Here is a 22,031-nt window from a genome sequence, read left to right on the forward strand (position 1 = left end):
TTGCAACGCCAAATCAAAACAAAAGCTACCTAATGGCACTAAAGATCATTTCTACATCATATTCTGTTATATTCTTTAACCCTCCTATTATGTTCTTTTCTCAGGAACAGCAATAATGTCATGGGTCAATTTGAAACGGGGCATATTTAATTATCCAAAAGTGTCAGAACCCAAAAAATCCCAATAAACATTTTCTAAATTTTCATTATTAACTCCATTACTAACCATTTAAATCAATATTTAGTGCATTGGTGTTCTTTAATTCTCACAGATCATGGTTCAGTGAGGATAACTCACTCGTTTTACATTAAAATTCATGTTAAAACTTTTTAAATGTACATTGGAAAGACCTAAATATAAATACAATAGTTTTACATGACATAGATTTTTGTTTATTTTATTTTGAAATTTGAATTATAATTTTTTTATGTAGTGATGTTGATAAATTAACACAAACCACCTCTTCTGACACATGCTGCCCAGTTTTTCTGGCTGTTTTTAGCTGGTTTGGAAGACATATATTGCCTAAAATGTTAAATGAACCATTTTGATTTTATATGATATATCACATTTAAGCCAAGCAAATACGTTTCATACTGAAAAAATACTTTAAACATTTTTTTTTTGATTTTTTAACTTTCAAAAGGGTCAATTTGACCCTCAACATAACAGGAGGGTTAAAGAGAGCTAATAATAAATCACTGAAAAAGGACATTTAAACCTCATTTTACAATAAATATTAAACCCAGTGACTCAAATCCCTTCTTTTTTGTTGAAGTTTGAATCAATATTTTAACGCCTAAAATGTTAAAGTGAGAGTTAAATAATGAGTTACAGGTTAACTTGAAATCTCCCGACTTTAAAGCCTCTGGAAACAAAAATGGAGGGGTCGGAGGGGAGTCTTTGCCCCAGGCGGAGGAGTTCAAGTATCTCGGGGTCTTGTTCACGAGTGAGGGGAAAAGGGAGCGGGAGATTGACAGACGGATCGGGGCGGCGTCTGCGGTGATGCGGGCGCTGTACCGGTCTGTCGTGGTGAAGAGGGAGCTGAGCCAGAAGGCAAAGATCTCAATTTACCGGTCAATCTACGTTCCGACCCTCACCTATGGTCACGAGCTGTGGGTAGTGACCGAAAGAACAAGATCGCGAATACAAGCGGCTGAAATGAGCTTTCTCCTCAGGGTGTCTGGGCTCAGCCTTAGAGAGAGGGTCAGGAGCTCAGACATCCGGGAGAGGCTCAAAGTAGAGCCGCTGCTCCTCCGGATCGAGAGGAGCCAGATGAGGTGGTTCGGGCATCTGGTTAGGATGCCTCCCGGGCGTCTCCCTGGGGAGGTGTTTCGGGCATGTCCGACTGGGAGGAGGCCACGGGGAAGGCCCAGGACACGCTGGCGAGACTATGTCCTCTCAGCTGGCCTGAGAGCGCCTCGGTATCCTCCCAGAAGAGCTGGTGGAAGTGGCCGGGGAGAGGAGTGTCTGGGCTTCCCTGCTGAGACTGCTGCCCCCGCGACCCGGACCCAGATAAGCGGAAGAAGATGGATGGATGGATGGATAAAATATCAAAATGTAATGTGTAATCAAGCTTCAACTAAAATCTGAGTGAAAATAAACATCCACAACTCTGAAAAATCTGTGACTATAAATATCATAGGTAGATCATTTTTGTTGATGTGGGTGACCAGAGGCTTTAAAGCTCCTGTGAGGAGTTTTTAAATGGATACATAACAGAATGAAATTAACAGTGAGGCCTTTTTATGACCGAATAAGACCATTGGATAAAAAATTGACAGTATTTAAAGTTTCCTTGTTGTCATTTTTGATGCCTGCAAACACTGCGAGGTGGTAGGTGTCAAGCTAGGAAAGAATGCCACTCCCCTTTCTTCTCTGACTGTCCCAACATGTGACAGTCAGAGAGGCCCTGCGCTTCAAACTTTGACTCTGTGGATCTCTTGTTCCACTTCCCAGCGTGAGGAGTCCCCTCACACCTGCAGAGACATTTAACATGAACCTGGCAACCCACAGCTGCACAGTGTGAGGCTCAGGCTCCGCCATGTTAATTATTAACCTGTATCCTCATTACAGCGACACCCAGGGAACCTCAGGAGCTTTAGATCAGTCCCCCAAAGACACATCATTCAGCATGAACAGGCAGAGTCACAGCGGTGGTGTTAGTCAGTGTCATATAAACACACTGAGACCTTTAGGAGATGAACTGGAGGGCGTCAATATAAACTACAGATACAACAAAGGTTTAGAAAAAGGGTTTGTTACAGTTTAATGATTTGTATTTTTATTTAGAATTTTTAAGGTTAGTTCTTAGATCTCTATATTTATTGTCCTTACTGTCTTGTTGCTCACTTACTTGGCAGCAAAGATTTTGTGATTCTTGAATCTGCTGAATGAAGAGCAGCCGGTTGTTTTTAAAATCCTCTGTGTGGCGTCTTAAACGTCGGCCTTTCACGTCTGTAAACATCTCGTGTGTGGAGGTGTGATTCCTTTTGGGAATGAAACACTTCATTTGGATAATGTCTGGGTGGCTCCTCTCTGGAGAGTTTTTAGAAAGCTGATGTGAAATGTCTGAGGAGGAGTGTTTGCTATGACGGGAGTTGTTTTTTGATATAAGGAAGCAAGGGAAGAAACACAGGAAGCAGACTCCAGAGCAGCTGATCCACAAATTTAACAACTAAGTTTAGATTTTGTCATTACAAGTAATTCAGGTCTTTATTTTGACTCGTAATATCTTTAAAAAAGTTGTTAAAGGTGACATATCAGGCTTTTTTCATCAACATGTATTGGTCTAAGAGGTCCCCAAAACATGTCTTTAAAGTTTATGCTCAAAAAAACACTTTGAAATCAGATTTTGGTCTGCCTGAAAAGCCCTCTTCTTCAGCCCTCCTCAGAACACTCTGTTTTCTCTCTGACCACGCCCCCTCAGGAAGTGGATGTGCCTCAGCTCTCCAGCACGCTGATCTAATGTTTACATGTTGGCTGAATATACACGGCTGCTCACAGACCCGCGTTACTTCAACCCTCTGAATCTGATCCAGAATCTGATCCTGACGGAGAGGCGCCTGCAGCAGGACCTTTCTGAACCATTGGTCACAGATTTAGTGTTTCTTGTTGTTTTATTTGTCAGCATGTCGACGTGTGTCTTGGTACACAGCTACGAACATGTAGCTATGTGGCTATGCTAACTAGCGCTAGCACTTATCCATGATAAATACAAATCATCCACTAGATCTTCAAATCTGCAGACGTGGGGAGTAAAACCGACCTTTGTGTTTATTAAGACAGCCTACAACTAGCATGCCTCCCTCCTAAGCTCCTTGTTAGCACACATGTGTGCAGGGAATGAAAAACGGAGGAGGGGTTGAGTTGTATTTTATACAGTCTATGGGCTGAACAAGCTCCGAGCTCTGACTTCCTGTTACAGACCGGATGGCGTTGTGACGTATGAAAAACACTGAAGTCTGAAACGGCTGGTTTCAGCACACATTTACAGAAAGGTGGAGAAATCAGAACAGGGGCAGAATGGATTCTTTTACTTTTCAGGGGGTTTGTAGACAGGGACACAGATTTCAGGGAGAGAACCATTAAAAAGTCCATTTTGCATGATATGTCATCTTTAAACTTGACTAATTTGGTGAACTTAGCTTATATTAAGTTTATAAAGAAATCTTTACTGGAAACAAGACAAAAACACTTGCTTAGTTATGACCTTTAAGGGTAAAATGGATCATAATCAACGCCAAATATGGTTTGGACATACAGTATGTACATTTAACCCTTAAAGACCTACACCATTTTCGGGGGCGTCTGACTCTCCTGTATTTATTTTGTTTTCCTAACCTATTGAAGCACTCAGCATCAAGTGTCATACACCATTTTATTCAGGAGAACCTTATCTTTCACTGTGCTGCATTTAAAGTACCAGTTTTGCATTTGTTTTGTCTGATAATGCATGAAAACAGAAGTTTAAAAAAAAAAATGTCTGGAAATGTCGGTCGTTTTTTACTGTGAACGCAGACAATTTCAAGTGTCTTTTATTTTGAAATGACACATCAGACGGAGCTGTGATTGGCAGGATTAAATCATGACGTTGTCTACTATTATTCTGTACTGAAATTAGTAACTGGAATTTATTATTTATTTATTTTTTTAAGTTATATTTTTGGCCTTTTTGCCTTTATTGTATAGGACATCTGAAGAGAGACAGGAAATGTGGGGAGTAGAGAGCGGGGGAAGACATGCAGGAAATGGTCGACCGGTTGGGAATCGAACCGGGCACAAGGACTGTTGCCTCTGTATGTGGGGCGCTTAGACCACTAGGCCACTAGCGCCCCAGTAACTGGAATTTTTAAAGGTTAGAGCTTCTGATGATATTCAGGTAGGCCTCACAATAACTTGTTAATTCAGAAAAACCGAACACTTTTCTCGTAACTCTGAGATAACTAGGTCGTTAATTCAGAATTAAGTTGTTGATTTCGAAATCCCGAGATAGTTAAGTCATTTATTCAGAAAAAAGGATCCCTTTTTTCCCCTCATGTGAATGCAAAACGCTTCAGTTACATATACTTCAAATAAACAAATTCCAAATAATTTTCGATGACTATGAACATAATGAGAGAGATGTAAATGATTTAGTAATAATGAGTATAAAGGTACGTGTTGCTGAACCCTTAAAGTGTGTGCAGGTGAGATATGTTTATCATCAGTCAGCCACGCTGCCTGTTTAAACTGTCAGCCACGTGACATGAACAGTCGTACCATGAGGTCGATGTCACGTCTCTGAAGGACAGAAAACAGGACACCAAAAAATGTAAACTCTCAGCGTGTCGACGTGTAGCCCTGAAACAGATCTAACCCTGACTCTTTCTGCAGGGAGCTGGCAGAGTCCAATCCGTTACGTGTCCCCTCAGACTGATTCGAGCTTTTGTGTTCCAGCTCCCCTGACACATGTCCAGGAGACTGCGTGAGGGACTTTAAGCACCGGTTTTTAGTGTGTTGTTGCTACAGCTGAATAGAAGCGGAGGTCCAGATCTGACTCGCTCTGACTTTCTTAAAGGGATTGGGTCTTACTTTAAAGGGCTCGGGGTGTGTAACTCATTTAAACTGCTCGGACTAAAACCTGAAAAGGCCCGTTAAATGTAACTTGTATAAAAGACCTCTGGATGTGTGCCAGCTTACCCAAACTAGGACACACACATACACACACACACAAACACACACACAACTGAACAGCACCCTGCCTTTGTACTAATCCCTGGCCCTCCACAAGCTGTTGCCACCCAAGGTACGACCCCCCCCCCCCATGCAGGCAGGAAAGGAGGGACTGGACGTGTTGGGCAAACTGCTCACCCAGGCTTTTTGTATCCGGGAGCAGAGCGGCAGACTGATCCAGAGAAAAAGAGACTGAGGAGGGACTGAGACCCCGGGATGCAGCGCATTCAAAGACTCAAGAATCCAATGAAACACGGACACTGAGCCGCTGTTCAGTCCTCACAAACATCGAGAAAAGGGACACCCGGAAAGAGAATGTTGAAGATTAAAAAAATGGCTTATATTGACTCCAATTTGAATCTTGAATCGCAGCCAGTTTACCCGCTTTCTTCAATTTTTTAGAGGTTAAACCAGAACAAGAGTGTCTTCAGAGGAAGTACCTTATCAAAGTACACTCTTCAACCTCCTCATGATGAAAACAAAGTCTGCTCCAGGGTCAGAAACTGAGCAAACGTCAGACTTAAATAAATCTCCTCTTCCACCTTAAACAAACACAGAGTTTCCTTCCCAGCGTGCTCTCTTCCTTTGCTGCGACGCATTCCTTCCTTTGGTCACCCTTCAGTCTAATTATTAATCTGACCATGCAGAGAAATCCCAGGAGAGACCCTCTCAGGTATGTTCATGCACAGGTTTGCTGCGGGGCTTTTGTGACCCCCACATGCCTGATGGATTAACCGAGCTGGAGAGGCTCAAGTTTGACCTCCAGCCGACCTCTGGGGTCAGGAGGTCAGGGACAAACAGCTGGGTCAGGGGCGGGGGGATAACACCCCCAGAACTTCAGATTTAATGAACTCTGGACTGTTTTGTCCTCACGGCCAAATTCCACCAGATCAGTGTCCAGTCCGTCTCTGATAGGTTACTATTCTAGTCAATGTGTTAACTTCCACTGGATCCGCTCCGTTGCGTTCTGGCTCCATCTCTGATCTGGCAGGTCGGAGTCCTCCGGATCAGAGACACAAGACTTCTATTTGTGCCGGATGCCGGAGCACGACGCATCAATCTCAACAGAGCAGATGGAGCGGGACAGGAAGTCAGGTTTCACCAAAACAAAATGAAAACATCCGGTTAATTTTCAGAATAAAACACTCTGTGTTATCACCAGATCGTATTTCACTTAACTACAACAACAAACCAAAGTCATGATGAGCGGAGCCAGGCCTGGAGTCAACAGGTCAGAGGTTTTCAGAGGACCAGAAAGACAACATGGATGAGGAGAGGAGGAGGAGGAGAATCCTTGATTCAGTGATTACTGTGGGAAAACCTCGGTCACATGACTCCAGCTGTCCGGCGGTCCTGCTCCATGCTGCGTTCTGAGAACATAACCGGTGGGGGTTGATGGACGAGGGAGCACGGTGGATCAGAGATGGATCAGACACGGATCTGTTGGAAGTCTGATGTTAAACCGCCTAGTGGTCCAACTTATTGACCCAAAACAGACGTATTGACGTCAAACAAGACAAGTCGCCAAGGCGAATAACGCCCTCTGCTGGATAAAGAGGGTATTAATGCTCATTTTTCATCTCATCAATTGAAACCACCCTTCATGTGCCAAATTTGAGCAGTCTGGGGAGATACCGTTACTTCTCTAAGACTTTAAAGTCCTAAGGTGACCGGGTGTCTGATGTTGCTTTGTTTCAAAGTCTTCTGCAGAGTACTAAGAGGCACCAACCAGTAAAGCAGATCCAGGGTCATGAAAACATGTGAATTAGAAGTCTAAATCTCTGCTTATTGCTTCATTATCCAAAAGAAAACCTGCCATGGTGGCATACGCCTGGAGATACAAAAGTTTGGAGACCGTCCAGGACTTTCTTCGTTGGTGGTTCGGAGGGAGTTCTCGCTGTAATCGACACAACAGTAGGGGTGTCCATTAAAACCACACGGCAGGTATCTACGCATTCATGAACATTAATGAGCAGACGTGTTGTGTTAGAGCTGGTTTCTTCCTCCTCCTCCTCTTCTTCTTTTACAGCAGCTCCTGTTTCATTCGCCTCCCTCCGCCTGGATCTGATTACCCACAATCCCCTAAATCCTACGAGAAAGCTTCCTGCCTCGCCTCAAAGTGCCAGCTCGCAATTTATAGCTCCTCTTCCTCACTCACTCGATCCCTTCTCAGTGTGGGTGGGGGTTCCTCCATGTTACATGTTTTTTACGAGGGTCCGCTCTCAGATGGCTTTGGTGTTTTTTGGGGGGGGACCAACAGGGGAAGTGATTGTGTGTCAGAGATCATTGAGAAGTAGACCACGTACTGTGGCAGCAGGGCAGCACTTTGACTCAGAGTTAAAGTGACCCGACATCCAAAACCTAACTTTAAGTATCAAACACGCCAAAATTTACAAGCTCCAAATCGGTCTGTAAAAGGCTTCGGTCCGGTTTCAAGAACATGTTATGAAGCTTTCTGCCTCCATGCTCTCATCAGGATCAGAGATGGAGAAGAAATACACGTTAATACTTGTCTGATGAAGTTATTGCAGAAGACTTAAAGAAGCCTGAGGCTAATATTAACATTACTAGGTGTCCACATTCACAATGTAAGGCAATTCAAACCAGGGTCTTGATTTGGGGATCAAATGATCGAATGAAATCTACTTTCTGATCTTTACTTTGAGCTTTATTGTTTAAATAAGTGTTTATTCTCTCAAATATGTATTACTTTAAAGGATGACACTGTAACACATAGAGAAATATGCAGGTGTGCCTGTACAAAATGTTCGATCAGTGTCTTAGTGTGAAGTTAATCCAAGATAATTCAGATTACTCTGACGTACAGGGATTCCTGGTTAATGCAGCATTTATGCTTTTCAGTACAGTGGCTGGGAGGTGCAATGCAAATTTACAAAGGATGAAACAATAATTCTGGATATTTTCAATCAGAAATTATGAACAAATCTCAATTTCCACTGAGTCATTTTAATCCAGACTAATAGTGGAACATTATTCAGTGAAGATTGGGATTTTGTTCATCGCCTCTGATTGAAAATATCCAGAATTATCGCTATTTCTTCAAACTTCAAATGGCTTTTATTTTGAAAGGACACATCAGATCCAGCTGTGATTGGCTGGAATACATTATGAGGTTGCGCACTATTTGTCTGAACTATAATGAGCCAGTTGAAACTAGGTTTGCTGACTTTTGAATTCATCCAAAATTATAGTAATATCTTTAATTTTGTATGGTTTTTATTCTGAAATTCCAAATTAGATGTAGCTGTGATTGGCAGAAACACATTTTGAAGTGTTCTTTTATCAGTCTGAATCTGAACATTTGAGTGGAAACAGGGTTAATGTCAAATATATTTGAATTCCCCAGCTGTTTCACATTTTCATATTACAGACGTCTTTTATTTTGGAAATCCATAAACCGCTGGCTTGATCACTTCCTGTATTTGGTACGTTCCTTTACCGTCAGAATCTGTAAATGTGTTTCAGGTAAAAATGTTCTGTCTCTTTAAATTTCTGATTTTGTAAATTTGCATTGCATATTTCAGGAGTTCCACTTTAGTTGCTTTCTCTGTTTCATACAGGTCCTGTCACATGAAGCACTGTTCCTTGGGACGGCTCGGCATATGACTGGCTCTAACTTTTAACCTCTTCCATGTAGTTTGATCCACATGCACTCTGATTCGCTGCACCTGTATGCTTAGCTCGTAGGCGGTACATCAAACTCAAAGTACTTTCAGGATATTTTAGACTCGTCAACTGAGCCGCCTGGAGGGGAAATGTGCCGTTCAAAAGTGCAGTGGCTTCTTTGCAATGCTTTAGAAGAACATGAGGGCACGATGGGCGGCACAAAGCGTGGTCACAAAATGTGAAAGTGTTGTTTTCAGGGCCAGAGGAACTGAAATGAACTCAGAGTCTGAGACGCAGTGTTAGCATGAAAAAGAGCAAAAAGAAAGAGGATAACCAACCTTCACAGTGTGTGTGTGTTTTGGAGCCCTGAGTGTGTCATTTAATCTATTCTCACAGACAGTAAAGCATCAGGTTGTGTTTGAGCTGAGACTACAGTTAAAGGTCAGGACTGTGGTCTGCGGTTTGTCCTCTCTGACCCACATGGATTCATGAGCTGCTGCTGCTGTCATGGAAAAACTACACAACCAAACTGGTGTTTTTCTTGTTCCTGAAGCTGGAGATTCTGTGGTAAATTAAGTGTTGTTCTGAACTCCAGGTCTGTGGCGAAGTTTAAGAAAAAAAACACGAGAGTTCAGGAGGGAAACGCAGAAACAGCAAGACGAGATGGGGCCGCCGAACCCCCCTGGGGAAATCTGCCTGTTGCAGCAGGAAAAGTACCAAGGAGAGCAGGATGAGGACAAACACAGAGCAGATCTGCAGCAGCGATGCATCTCTGCTAACAGAATAGCAGCATTGTGAAGCGTGGGGCCTCCGTCCACTACAATATGACATGTTTGTGTTTACGCCTCGCTGTGGAGCGCATTCTTCCCACCGACCGACATCCTGCAGGACAAAAGGGTTTCTGTGCTGAGCGAGAGAACATGTGAGGTGAGACAGCACACACACACAGCTGCTGCTTTTTCTCATTCCAACAGCATTACATGGACTACTCTACATATCCAGGTCAAAACTTAGTCACACAGAGCTCCTGTAAAGTGACTAAGCTCCAATAAACACAAGGAACAAGATTCCATTCTCAGCAGCTCGTCCAGTAAAGCTCCCAAATAAGCTACGGCATTCTGAGAATTAAAGCAAGAATTCTGACTTTGATGTCAGAGTTCTAGAACTCCTCAGAATTCTAGAACCCTAAGTTCAGAGCCAGAATTCTGACTTTAGTGCCAGAATTCTAGAACTCTAAGTTCAGAGATCGAATTCTGACTATGATGTCAGAGTTCTAGAACTCAGAATTTTAGAACTCAGAATTCTAGAACTCTAAGTTCAGAGCCAGAATTCTGACTTTGGTGCCAGAATTCTAGAACTCAGAATTCTAGAACACTAAGTTCAGAGTCCGAATTCTGACTATGATGTCAGAGTTCTAGAACTCAGAATTTTAGAACTCAGAATTCTAGAACTCTAAGTTCAGAGCCAGAATTCTGCCTTTGATGTCAGAGTTCTAGAACTCAGGATTCTAGAACTACTCAGAATTTTAAAACTCTTGAGTTGTACGCTAGAAATCTGCCTTCATTGTCAGAATTCCAGAACTTAGAATTCTGCCTTTGATGTCAGAATTCAAGATTTCAGAATTCTGCCTTTGGTGCCAGAATCTAAGAACTCAGAATTCTAGAATCCTGTGTTCTAGAACTCTGAATTCTGCCTTTGGTGCCAGAATTCTAGAACTCTGAGTTCTGCCTTTGATGTCAGAATTCTAGAACTCAGAATTCTAGAACCCTGAGTTCAGAGCCAGAATTCACAGTTTTCAGTCATGAGACCAGCACAGAAGCCATGAGGGCACAAAGAGCTCAGTATAACGGCGGCCTCGGTTGTAAACTTTGTGGATCTGCAGCACACGGGCTCCATCGCTCCACAGTGAGACATATTTGTGTCACCTGACCCAAACAGAGACAGGAAGAGACAGCATCTACGACACTCTTTCCATCACTTAAAACAGTGAAGTCCTCCTCAGAACTTCACTTGGGTGATGATTACATATATCTAGTGTAGATTCCCAGCCCTAAAATTAAAGTCAACACAAGTATGAACAGCAGTATGTGCTTTCAATCCAACAAATTCTTCATCAACAAAGCAAAGGTGGGTGACAGCAACACTATTATTCAGCTTCCTTTAGCTAGTTTGCTACAGTCAATAAGTACATTAATTATGATACTCAGTGTTTACTTCAACTTACTATTAATTCAATGTTTGCTGCAAGGACGTGTGAGCTTTTATTGTAACCATTGTCATAGTCCCTCTCCAGGGTTAGGGTTGTATCGTATCACAACATGAGTTACCCTGACCTTCACTACAGAAGCCAGGCCTTCAACCTCTCTTCAAACTAATACTCTACTTTGACTTCTTTCAGGTACAAATGTCTTTACTATTGAATCACTCACACCTGGAAAAGTTCCTACTCTCATCTTCATGACCACACAGTTGGACAGAGAGCCGACATTAACCACAGGGTGACACAGGGATGTATAGGACCCTGATGGTGTGTCTTGCAGCTGCTGGCACTAAGTGTTCTCATTATTCATTAAAAAATAAAAGCAAAGCCTCCACCGCTCACTTTCTGCTTTCTTCACAAACTCAAACCAGCTGACACTAAATAAAGTTGACATGTGTGCCTCATTACCCACAATGCCCATGAAGCTGGACGGTACAGGGCTGTAAAATAATGCAGGCTAATTGTCAGAAAACTGCAACACATGAGCTGACACACCAACACCGACACCACCACCATGCTGCGCAGATTACCTCCTCCTGATTCAGGTCTTGGTTTTACTGGTTACTTTAAATGTTCAGAGAAATACTGGAAGAAGTTTGTAAAACAGGAGCTGCTTCACATCCTGACTCACCTGTGAACCTTTTAGACTGAGGACAAGACCAGAGAAGTATCAGAGTACAGGGTGAGGTTTTACAAGAGGTAGAGTCTTACTTTCACACTCAGGGTGATAGGTTGGACAAATCTGGACCCACGAATGATCCGGCTGGCACAGATACACGCCAGGTATTCCACATGTGACTGATTCACAATAAACTGTCTTAAAAGGAAAGTTTGTTTTTTATTACGTAGGGCTGTATGAGGTATTTGTGCTCTTCAGGTGAAGCAGTGGCAAACAAATGCTAAGTGCTAAATGTTTTTTAAGTACAGTGTAAACCAGGCCGCCTTAAATTCGTCCCATTTTATGTGATAGCCTAACTTCTGTCCAGGTTCTCAACAAAGGGGACCAGTTGATCAGGATCCTTTTGGAAAGTACACTTACTGAGGACAGTACCCAGTACTGACCACGTATTCAGAATACCTCGACGACCACAAACATGCCAGTTCCCACAGAGTCCGACACTCTGATGTCCTCTGCATCCGCTCTCTGCTAAGTCCAGGGCCAAAATATTATCATATCTGAAATGTAAAAATAACTTGTGTACAAAAGCCTGAAGGAAAAACAACGTCTCCGTCCGTTTGATGGAACAATGGAGCGACTGAGGATGTGAAAGTTGTGTCCAGCTTGAATCAAAGAGGAAGGATGTGAGGAGGGGAAGAAGTGGACGGAGGATGGAGATAGTAACAGTGGGCGCGATGTGGATCCTTAGAGCTCAGGCCAAACTGCCCAGGGGACCTGACACACGATCAAAGTGTCTGAGATTAAAGACGGCTATAGGACAACAACAGTTTAGATGACTGCTGATAAGAAAGGTAGAGATATCTCGGCTGGGAGTTTAGGATTAGTCAGCACATTAAACCACTGAGTCTGCAAGCTTGTTCTGGGGGCTTCTGCTGCCCCCTAGTGGCCACCAATCTATCTCTGCAGCTTTAAAGACAGCGTACTTTCCATCATGGCTCCTTCAAAGTCTTCCAGTCACCTACCTGATAAGGACACACTGGTTCTGCAGCCTCTTCCACAGCGAGCGGTAGCATTCGTTGGCCACGGCGAAAATGTGCGGGGTGATTTCGCCGAGGTGATGACGGCTGTACTGTTCCACGGCCGGGCGGTCGTACAGGCCTGGGAGGAGCTGGTACGGGTTCACCGCCGCCAGGATGGAGCCGATGTATGTCTAAGGATCAGGAGAGAGAAATCGATGTTTTAGAAACACGAGCAAATATTCATTTTCTACAACCCAAATTCCCCAAAAATAAGGATATTGTGTTAAATATATAATGCATGATTTAGAAGAATCACTGCAACAAAAAATACTAACATGACTCTGTAGTGGAAGTCACTGCATTAATAACAGACATGACTCTGTAGTGGAAGTCACTGCATTAAAAACAGACATGACTCTGTAGTGGAAGCCACTGCATTAAAAACACTAACATGACTGTAGTGGAAGTCACTGCATTAAGAACAGACATGACTCTGTAGTGGAAGTCACTGCATTAAACACAGATATGACTCTGTAGTGGAAGTCACTGCATTAAGAACAGACATGACTCTGTAGTGGAAGTCACTGCATTATAAACAGACATGACTCTGTAGTGGAAGTCACTGCATTAAAAACAGACATAACTCTGTAGTGGAAGTCACTGCATTATAAACACAGACATGACTCTGTAGTGGAAGTCACTGCATTAAAAACAGACATGACACTGTAGTGGAAGTCACTGCATTATAAACAGACATGACTCTGTAGTGGAAGTCACTGCATTATAAACACAGACATGACTCTGTAGTGGAAGTCACTGCATTAAAAACAGACATGACTCTGTAGTGGAAGTCACTGCATTAAAAACACTAACATGACTGTAGTGGAAGTCACTGCATTAAAAACAGACATGACTCTGTAGTGAAAGTCACTGCATTAAAAACAGACATGACTCTGTAGTGGAAGTCACTGCATTAAAAACAGACATGACTCTAGTGGAAGTCACTGCATTAAAAACAGACATGACTCTGTAGTGGAAGTCACTGCATTAAAAACACTAACATGACTCTGTAGTGGAAGTCACTGCATTAAAAACAGACATGACTCTGTAGTGGAAGTCACTGCATTAAAAACAGACATGACTCTGTAGTGGAAGTCACTGCATTAAAAACAGACATGACTCTGTAGTGGAAGTCACTGCATTAAAAACACTAACATGACTCTGTAGTGGAAGTCACTGCATCCACAAATGCAGGTTAAAACTGAACCATTCAAAAAGGAAACCATATATAAACCTGATCCAGAACCACAGAGACTTCTCTGGACCTGAGCCCGTTTAAGATGGACTGAGGAGAAGTGGAAAACTGTCCTGTGGTCTGATGAATCAAAATCTGACATTCTTTTTGGAAATCATGGACGCTGTGTCCTCCGCTCTAAAGAGGAGAGGGACCACCCGGCACAGGTCAAAGCCAGCGTCCCTGATGGTATGGGGATCATAAGAGTCCAGGGCATGGGTAGCTTCTACATCTGTGAAGGCTCCATTAATGTTGAACAATATCTACAGGTTTAGGAGCAACACATGCTGCCATCCAGACCATGACGTCTTCAGGAAGACCTTACAGATTTCAGCAAAACCACATTCTGCACGGATCACAACAGCATGGCTCTGTAGTAGAAGAGTCCAGGTGCTATTTTTGGAATAGGTGTTGTAGTCTACCAATGATGCTTCCTTAAATCCTTGAGTTTTAAGAGGACAGCCGAACATCATCTCCTTCATCAGTTGAGTCAGACACGCTCAGCAACACAGCTCTCAACATGTTTGACCTTTAGCTTCTCCTTCACCACCCTCCCTCCCTCACTCCCTCCCTCACTCCCTCCCTCCCTCCCTCCCACAAACTGCAGGTTTTTCCAAACCAGCTTCATATTTCAAAGTTCAAAGCAAAACAAGCCAAACTGCTGAAAACCAGGCTTGTGGAGCCAGAATAGGTCTTGGCAGCAGCCCGGGTGCTGCGGTGGTGACTAATGGATAAATAGGCAGGCTTGGAAAAAGGAAACAAATCCGCCTGCATCTGAAAACAACGAGGGCTTTCTATCTCCGCCTGGACCGGGGTTTGAGAAGTCTTAAAGTTTACAGCATCAAACCAGAGTCACTCCGGGACATGAAGAACCCAAACCTCACACAAACCAGCAGCTGTTTGGTGACCGAGGGTTTAGTTTAATTTGTGTTTACGAAGGGAACTATAAAAGAAAACTTTGAGTTTTTGGTCTCACGTGGAACTTAAAGTCACGTGGGCCAAAGTCCAGCTCTCACGACCACCATGGTGGACTCTCTGGCTCTATGTCATACTGTTATACTTTCAATTTGTAATGCATTATCAACCGAGTTTAGATGTCCCCAATGAGGCAACAAACACCCTGATGAGGTCGATCCTCCCCACAAAGATTTAGAGATAAAGAGGCGATGACCAAGATTCAAAGCTTAGAGCTGGATCAGGCTTGGACCAGCTCTTAGTTCTGCTGCTATAGGCTTAGACTGACACACTGGGATCCTGTCTTTCCCTCTCTCTCCTCTCTCTGCCTGTCTCTCACTTTAACTCTTCCTGTCCCATTAAAGTTACTAACCATAGACCTTTCTGGAGTCCCTGAGCTCCCTTGTCTCGTAGGTTCCTCTGGATCTCTGCTGTAGATTCCTTTTTTGGGGTCTGTTATTCATCCTTTCTTTCTTTCTTTCTTTCTTTCTTTCTTTCTTTCTTTCTTTCTTTCTTTCTTTCTTTCTTTCTTTCTTTCTTTCTTTCTTTCTTTCTTTCTTTCTTTCATTCCTTTCTTTCTTTCTTTCCTTCTTTCTCTCTTTGTTCCTTTTTCTTTTCATTCCTCTCTTTCTTTCTTATATTCCTTTTTTTTCTTTCTTTCCTTCTTTCTCTCTTTTATTCCTTTTATTCCTGTTTCCTTTCATTCTCTTTCTTTCTTTCTTTCTTTCTTTCTTTCTTTCTTTCTTTCTTTCTTTCCTTCTTTCTCTCTTTGTTCCTTTTTCTTTTCATTCCTCTCTTTCTTTCTTTCATTCCTTTCTTTGTTCCTTTTTCTTTTCATTCCTCTCTTTCTTTCTTTCATTCCTTTCTTTCTTTCTTTCCTTCTTTCTCTCTTTGTTCCTTTTTCTTTCTTTCTTTCTTTCTTTCTCTCTTTGTTCCTTTTTCTTTTCATTCCTCTCTTTCTTTCTTTCTTTCTTTCTTTCTTTCTTTCTTTCTTTCTTTCTTTCTCTCTTTGTTCCTTTTTCTTTTCATCCCTCTCTTTCTTTCTTTCTTTCTTTCCTCCTCTCTTTGTTCCTTTTTCTTTTCATTCCTCTCTTTCTTTCTTTCATTCCTTTCTTTCTTTCTTTCTTTCTTTCTTTCTTTTCTTTCTTTCTTTCTTTCCATGTTTCTTCATCCTTTCTGTCTCAACTACAACTACTACTATCCGTCTCCCCACTATCATCTCTCTCTCTCTCTCTTCATCTCCCTCTATCCCTCTCTCCAACACGGTCTCAGCAGATGTGTGTCTAACATGAGTCTGGTCCTGCTGGAGGTTTCTGCCTGTTAAAGGAAGTTTGTCCATGCCACTGTAACTTGCTGGGACTGGATCTGATCCGGTCTTGATGTTGGGTCTTTGTTAATAATAGAACATAGAGTCCGGCCTAGACCGGCTCTGTTTGGAAAGAGTCTGAGGAGAACATTTGTTGTGATTTGATAAAGATTGATTGAAGTCTGATCCCAAATTAAGACATCAGATTGGAGTTGTAGTTTTGAGACTGCATCAATCAATAACCAGAAGCAGACAAACAGGACTTCTTTGGATCCCAGTGTTCTAAAGATAATAGCATCTTTGTCCTCACTACAGGGACTGGAGGTGAAAATCTCATTACAGCAGTGTGCCGTGTTCCCATAAGCACGCATTATGCTGAAGGAGATGCATTAAAGAAAGACGGAGTCCCACAGAGCAGACTCCACTCTATCTTATCCGGTTCAGATCCAGCGGGCCTCACTGAGGCCGTAAAAACCTAAGATGACTTCTGAAAGCAAACAGAGCTGCCGTTCTTCTGTCAGTCACGGCGTTATCTGAACCTCAGCGTCTCTAAAGGTGGATTTGATCATTTCCTCACACTTTTCTGCTGCAGATATTTCCTTTCCATCCAGAGTTGTTTATTATTCTGACATTATTTTAAATACAGGTAGTGAAAGTTTATTATATTAGAGAGGAGATTTAAAATGTAAACTTCTTTCTAAAACAAGCAGATGAATTAAAACCAGACGACTTCTCTCCTCATTACAGACATCACTCACTCCAGTTTCTAAACGCTGTTTCAACATATCCTGAGGGTTAAACATATTCAGGGCTCTAAATGGAGACCTCAAATGTCAGCTATAGTAATGGTAATAAGGTTAATGGCCATGCCAATGTACAGGGGCATGGAAATACACGGACGAGGCTGAACGAGCGGGAGGAAGTACTTAAAGGAGTTTCCACTTTAGGTCTCTGGAAAATCTTCTCTCAGCTGGCCGAGGTTCATTTCTGACAAACTTGCTTTATTTTGAAACTCTCAACCTTTTTACAAAGTTACAAAATTACAGGCTGTGATGGTTTCAACATGATCCCTGAGGACAAATCTTTGGTTTTACGTGGGGTACACAACACAAGACAACCAGGCCCAGTTTCAGGCGAGAGTCCCCCTTTGGACAAAAAAAAGCAAAGGCCTGATTTTGGGATTGTTCTAGAGATCATCCTGTGTGTTCAGAGGGATTTTTCCTTCCCTGTATCTGCTTGGAAGACGACACAGATTTGATATCATAAATATTAAACATCTTCACGATCAGATATCCTGCTATGAGGACATCAGAGCACACTCTGTGGATTGTCACGTGGAGAGCATGTGGACTGAGGTAACCGTCATCCTGGATCTCTGTCAGGCTTTACACTGTGATTTCTGCAGTATTCATTTTACATTATGATCTGACCAAGCAGCAACTTCTGGTGTTCAAAAATGAAGCTAATGCAGAAGTGAAAAAAAAACTGCAGTTCTTCGAGTGTCCACTTGGGGCATGCTGCAAACGCCAGGGAATCCCCAATGTTAAATTTTTAGATTAGTTATGTTCACAGTTTCTTGCTGCAAATAATCTGTCATGTCTATGTTTTCTTCAGCTTGTTGGAGGATTATTTTTTCCCCTGCTTTTTCGTTTTTTAAAATTTGTATTATATGTATGTATATTAATAATTATAATGTTTTTTTTTATTTTATTTTGTTTTGTTTCATTTTTGTATCGTATTGTCATTATTTTTTGTGTCTTGAGTGTTAAACTAAAAAATTTCATATCAGCAAAAAAAACCTAATTTTTAGGTTAGTTATGTTTATAGTTTCTTGCTGTGAATAATCAGTCAGTTCTGTTTTTGTCTGTTTCTTTGGGATTTTTTATTTCCTTGCATTTTAATTTTTTTTATTATTATAACATTTTTTAGATAATTATTTATTTATTTCTATTCTGTTTTGTGGAATTTTTACGAGTTTTTTGTATTTAATTGTAATTATGTCTTTCTTGAGTGTTTGTTAAAAACTAATTTTTTTTTACAGCAAAATAAAAAAATAATCAGTCAATTCTTTGTTTTTATCTGTTTGTTTGGGGATTGTTATTATTATTTTCCCCAAAAAACATTTAATTTAATTTTATTAATATTTCATTATTCTTAAATAATTATTATACCATTATTCTCAATTTAATTTAATTTTGTTTTGTTTCATTTTTTCTGTTTTTGTATTGTATTGTCATTATTTGGAGTATTTTGAATAAACTAATACATTTCAAATCAGAAAAAAAAAATGCAATTTTAACAGCAGAATAGTAAATGTTTTGGGGTATGTTGCTCACTTTTTTATTCTTGCACAATTTGCAGGGTTTATTCTTTTTATAACAAATCCATTAAAATAAAAGAAAGCTGCAAAGAATGATCAAACTCATTCATTCATTGTTACCATCACAACCTGTTCATGCAGCTGATGGATGAAAACGTTTTGCACCTTTCCATCAGTCATCCATCTGTTCCTGAAGCGCTGTTTTGAGCTGTCTTCAGCATGAGCTTCATATTCTAAGACTGAAGGTTGCTGCTTGTTTAAAAACAGACCTTTAAATGAGGTCAAAGTAAGAACCTGAAGTATTACTCAGTGTTTTGATCCTCCTGGACAAACAGCTGCTCTACACTGATCCATTCAAACGACACACTGACTGACTGACCTACATTCAACCAGGATGCAGATTCATTTGAATGGCAGTTTGAGGTGACCGTATTTACATGACAAATACAGGCTGCAGTCTACCCTCCCTGTGCAAATGAGTCGGCACGGCACCCGAGGGAGGCGAGAGAGTGGGGGGGGTGCTGTCATAGTAACATAGAGCAGATCATAAATCAACAGGTGTGTTATCTCTGAGAGGGAGCTCAGTGTAAACACAGCAGCAGCAGCAGCTCTGCGCTCAGGTGAAGGAGTGGGGTTAGAGGCGTCTTCAGCCTGCAGTGTAAACAGTTTACAGCAGGACAGATCTCTGGCTCTGAGGCTCGTGTGCATCACTCAGCTCCTCCTGTAAATGTCTCAGAGGTGCTGATGCAGGGCCGTGTCGTGTTTGGGATTTTTACTTGAGCCTTTGTTTACAGTACGAGGGAAAGTCTGGGACGTTTACACCCTGTGACAGCTGTAATCTACAATCTTCAAAGTACTCTCAATTTGCATCTCACTTTTCATGATCACTTCCTGGAGACATCACTCTTGTAAGGTATCGGTGTTACCTGTTTGGACCGACTTATGTGGATTCATTAGTTAGAAAATAAGGCTCAATACGTCTAAAACGGAAGTACATTTATTAATCTGAGTGACAAGTTTTCAAACACTTTCAGGCTTCAGAGAATATTCTGTGTAAGATTTAAAGATAAAACAATGACAAACCTTTATTTTACAAAGTAAGGGCCGTGCAAGTAGGATACCAAGTGATACGTTAGGATGCCAGACAATCACTGTGCAAAGACTCCTTAATTGACACAAGAGACCCCTGAACGCCTCAACTACAACATTTTGGATATTTCGCCATACGACATGACGGGATGTCATTTCTGTCTCTACATGGAGACAATCCATTACGATATGTTACAATAAGATCTGATAGGAAACGATCTGATAGGACACATTACGATAAAATACAAAACCATACCATGTTAAGTTATGTTACGTTACGATACGTTACATTACGATACGTTATGTTACGATCTTTTCTGTTACGATACGATATGTTACAATACGTGACAATACGATATGTTACGATAAGTTACATTACGTTACGATACGTTACGATCCATTACGATAGGTTACGACACGATACATTACGATACGATATGTTACGTTACGATACGATACAATACGTTACATTATGTTACGATACAATACATTACGTCACGATACGATACGTTACGATACAATACGTTATGTTATGTTACGTTACGATACGATACGATACGTTACATTACGATACGTTACGAATGATATGATACGTTACGTTACATGTTACGATAGGTTACGATACGATATGTTACAATACAATACGTTATGTTATGTTACGTTACGATACGATACGTTACATTACGATACGTTACGAATGATATGATACGTTACGTTACATGTTACGATAGGTTACGATACGATATGTTACAATACGTGACAATATGATACGTTACGATAAGTTACATTACGTTACGATAAGTTACATTACGTTACGATACGTTACGATCCATTACGATACATTATGATACGTTACGTTACAGTACGATACGTTACGACACGATACATTACGATACAATATGTTACGTTACGATACAATACGTTACGATACAATACGTTACATTATGTTACCATACAATACATTACGTCACGATACGATACGTTATGTTATGTTACGATACGATACGTTACATTACGATACGTTACGATATGTTACGAATGATATGATACGTTACGTTACATGTTACGATAGGTGACGATACGTTAAGTTACGTTACAATACAGTACGTCAGATACAATACATTACGTGGTTACGATACAATTCGTTACGTTACGATACGATACGTTACGAATGATACGATACATTACGATATGTTACGTAATGTTACGATACGATACATTACGAAATGTTACGATACGATACAATACGATACAATACAATGCAATACATTGCAACACAACAGGATAGGATGTGACAGATATGAAATGATTTGAAAGGATATGTTACGGTATGATACGATAGCATATGATAGGATACGATAAATAAGAAACGATATAGTACGATAGTTAACGATACCATAGGATACGATAGTTAGTAGTTATTAAGTGCAGCATACATTTAGCTGCCTCAATCATATTTTTACGAACACAGTGTTTAATGATTACATTAATTTGTACATTTATTTCATAGAGTTGAACAGTTTGTTGTCATCGTCCAATCAAACTCAATTTACTCAATGAGACTTTAAAATAATGACTCTATTTTCTAACATTCATCATTCTTGTTTCTAAACAGAGCGTACAATATCTGTGAAGAACAAACAGACTAACTTGATTTTTTTTCCAAGACAAACATCCTCAGGTCTGTTTTTATCACCAGTCTTTAGGAGGTTAAGTTCACTCCAAAGGTGACCGCCTCAACTCCATGAATAACGACCATTTGGACTCAATTATATCCCCCCACGCTTCTCCGTCCTGGTAACAGTTTCCACGGCAGCACCCTGGCTGAGAGCTAATTGGCTGTGACTTTCATCAGGAGCCCCCCTATTGGCTCATGTGATTAACCGTGGACATTTTTTTCTTTTCGTCCTGCATGTGCGGTTGGTTTCAAATGCCCCGTGTTTAAGAGTCATACCACAGAGGTGACGCAAGGAACCTGATCCCCACGTTTACATTGTTTGTCTGAGGAACTCAACCCGAGGTATTTATGACACAGTTTAACACGACTCCCACAGTGGACTTACCAGGACTTACTAACTTGAAACCTCTTAATAAGAATGAAGTCAACGTTTTTCACACTTCTTAAAACTTCTTAAATGAAGTTACCTGGTGTGGATAGACATGAAACCCACAATGCTGCTTCGTAGTATTCATCAGAAACAAAGGGAATAAAAACTCTTTACCTCTCTCTCTCTGCTCAGCTGTAACGTTTAACATCATCAACACGGCACTATCATGTTTCCACTCTGCATCATTTATCACGTCTCTCGAGTTGCTGAGTCAGGAAAAC

At 41.2% G+C, this 22,031-nt stretch overlaps 2 protein-coding genes across 2 annotated transcripts in view; one reads left to right on the forward strand and one right to left on the reverse strand.

The window, feature by feature from the left end:
• myo10 (myosin X) overlaps positions 1-12,927 on the reverse strand; it is a 61,401-nt gene extending 48,474 nt beyond the window's left edge. The window contains exon 1 of the mRNA XM_034703152.1: positions 12,743-12,927. The gene's annotated coding sequence lies outside the window, so the exon portion shown is untranslated. The remainder of the gene's footprint in view (positions 1-12,742) is intronic.
• The window catches only part of LOC117826805 (NACHT, LRR and PYD domains-containing protein 3-like), a 264,765-nt gene that overhangs the window by 172,730 nt on the left and 70,004 nt on the right, over positions 1-22,031 (forward strand). The window lies entirely within an intron of this gene.

This window comes from Notolabrus celidotus, chromosome 15 (assembly GCF_009762535.1).
Source record: "Notolabrus celidotus isolate fNotCel1 chromosome 15, fNotCel1.pri, whole genome shotgun sequence".
Taxonomy (NCBI): domain Eukaryota; kingdom Metazoa; phylum Chordata; class Actinopteri; order Labriformes; family Labridae; genus Notolabrus; species Notolabrus celidotus.